We start from the raw sequence: 2,677 nt of genomic DNA, 5'->3' as shown, positions 1-2,677 counted from the left end.
CTCTTTCCCATTTCTGGGACCAGTGAAGTGGAAACAGGTCTTATGGTGTTTTTAACCATGTTCAGTTCCTGGAACTCTCTGTCCTGATTACAGAATGAGCCTTGTCATGAAAGAAAACTTGCATAAACATGAGAAGTACCAAAGTTTTCATCCTTGATTATGCTTTAATCAATTGGCATGTGTTTTGCTTGTTTTTCAAAAACAGGAGCAAATCCCCATATTTGACATTGTCCTGCCACTCACAAGGGCTACCAGGAGGTAGATGGAGCCTTTAAAAGGTACTTCACCGATCTCTGCAGTTTGGCTAATGGCATGGCAGAAAATGATGATAGGTGTCAGATACCGCTACCAGGGAGCTGGAACACACATGTTGAAGCCTGGCTCATTTCTCCACCAGCCCCTTATTCTCTCAGCCTTGTTAACTCCTTATCTTTTCCTTTGGCCAGTCCCATTTCTTCTCATACAGATATAGTTCCCTTTGCAGACCTACAGCTGCTCATTCAGTTGTACATAGTTTCTCCCATCAGGCCCCTGTTCTGGACCTTGACTTGAAACTCATCACTTTTCCTTTAGAAAATCTTTAATCATCAAAAGACTATTTTCCCATTATTTCATTCCCAGCAACATCTAAAAATTTTACAGAAATTTTCCAGGAGAAATCAGTCTAAAGCAATGCTTACCATTGAAATGGTAAATGTTTCAAAAATTTTTAAGTGACTGAAAGCCGGCAAATATTTCAGGCGAGAAGAATAGGTCTATCTCCAATATGAATAAAAGTTGGTTGTATAAAACCTGGCATTGTATCTCCAACTGTGTAAACACCCTGTATGGATGATAGTCACACTAATACAAAGCATTAAAAAACAAACAGAAAACAACAAAACACAAGACAAAGCATTAAATACTGTATTAAAATCTTTATCCAAGGCTATTCATAATTTGATCTTAACACTGGAATATCAGTTGCCTATAAATATGATTTGCTGCTTTACCTCCTGCCACATGTCCCCAATACCTGTGCTGGACTTGCAAAACAGAAAGGCACCTCTGCAGAGTATACCCCTCTAGTTCAGAAAGTTACTTTCAGACACCGTCTGAAAAACACCCAATAGTTTCACTTCCCTGAGCTGCAAAGAAAGAGGGAAAGGAACAGCAGTGATTTGTTTCAACCGCCTCATCAAGGATGGCTTGAAAACATGTAGAGTTTTCTACATGTTACAGTCCATGTGGGCTAATGCATTTCTGGGAATGGAGATACTTGGGAGAACTTGCCCTGCAGAGTACTGATGAGTGCCACTTAAAATACCAGCCCATCAGCCCCTAACTGCTAAGTGCTATGGTCAACCTTTATCTGGAAATGTTATGTAAAATGTTGTTGATTTGAGGCAAAGTGGAAGGCAGCCTTGCTGTTTGCCTCAAGGTAGGCTTTCACTTGCCACTTGCGACACACTCGAGGTCTGACATTGCGTGGCCATGTTTCTTGCTGTAGACACCATTCCTCTCCCTTCACCCATAGCCTGCTGCTTTTATTTCTTTTTTTTTTCAGGCTGAGGAGAAGCTGGCTAAGAGATGTTTGTTTTGGGAAAAGAAGAAAGAAAACTACTCTGGAATTATTGAAAAATGCAATGCAAGTTTCAACAAAGAGTCACTTAAAGATAGCTAAAGAACTCTATAGACCTATTTTTTCTCTCTCTTACTTCTTTTTTTTTTCCAGAAAACAAAGTTGATGGAAACAGCTGGAGACTATAACTTGGAAAACTGAGAAAGTAAGATGAATAAAACTTCCTGTTTTCCTCTCCTCTCCCAGCCTGCGGGGGACAAGGTTGGGGGGCAACCTCTTCAACCCCTTTTTGAAACAGATGTTGGATTCCTAAAGAGTTCAGGTTTGGACTATTTTTCTTTAAACAAAAATATCAATTTTTTTTTGTACAGTGCTCAAGAGTCTTTAGCTCAGCTACAGCTTGTCACACATAAGTAAACGTGGCAGATCCACTACTTAACTCTGATTAGCATAAAAAATTGGTTTTAATAAACCTTATTCTTTAATGCTGATATATACCATTATTTTCAACTCCATGCCACACTGGAGTTTTCCTAGCTTAGTATCTTACAATTAGCTTATGTTATCCTATTCAACATTGCTACAATTCATTGAATGTGAAAAAGCAGTCATGAAATTTGGCTTGTAAATGCTCTTGCTGCAGGTGATAGGACTTCATTCTGCACCATTTCCCCAACTCTTTTCAGTTATCCCTTCGGGTGCACAAGCTGGGACACTTTGAGGCTCATAAAGATAACAAAGTACTGACATGTCTCAGATCAAGCACTCAAAATTTAGGTTTTATTATTTTCAGGTTTATATGGGCTTAAACACAGGTGCACCAAAGCTAAGAGCTGCTGTGGGATAAAGTTGCCTTGGCTGCTCTCGCAGCACATTCCACTGCTATAAAAACAGCGAAGACGTCTCTAAACCTCTTCTAAAACAGTCACATAGAAACGTATAAAAATGAGTAGAATCAGATCTCATTTCTGTTCCTAGCAATGCTATTGAGACCTCTGAGATCTTGGCCAAGTGACCTAACTCCTCCACAAGCCTACTTCCCACAGCTGAGAAGGGGAAATACTGATTTTGGGCATGACACATTGAGATTTCTGCCCTAAAGCTTTAGTTTAGTCA

General features: G+C 39.7%; 1 long non-coding RNA gene across 3 annotated transcripts in view; it reads left to right on the top strand.

Moving 5' to 3' along the window:
* The window catches only part of LOC108449170, a 16,439-nt gene that overhangs the window by 11,356 nt on the left and 2,406 nt on the right, over nt 1-2,677 (top strand). Inside the window, exons 2-3 of one of the 3 annotated variants that reach the window (XR_001865306.1) lie at nt 206-278; nt 1,547-1,883. This is a non-coding gene — a long non-coding RNA (uncharacterized LOC108449170). Of the gene's footprint in view, nt 1-205; nt 1,884-2,677 lie in introns of all 3 variants that reach the window. The other 2 variants (XR_001865307.1, XR_001865305.1) reach the window with 2 other exon arrangements.

This window comes from Corvus brachyrhynchos, unplaced genomic scaffold (assembly GCF_000691975.1).
Source record: "Corvus brachyrhynchos isolate BGI_N302 unplaced genomic scaffold, ASM69197v1 scaffold17, whole genome shotgun sequence".
Classification (NCBI taxonomy): Eukaryota; Metazoa; Chordata; class Aves; order Passeriformes; family Corvidae; genus Corvus; species Corvus brachyrhynchos.
This window is presented reverse-complemented; position numbering and strand designations above follow the sequence as displayed.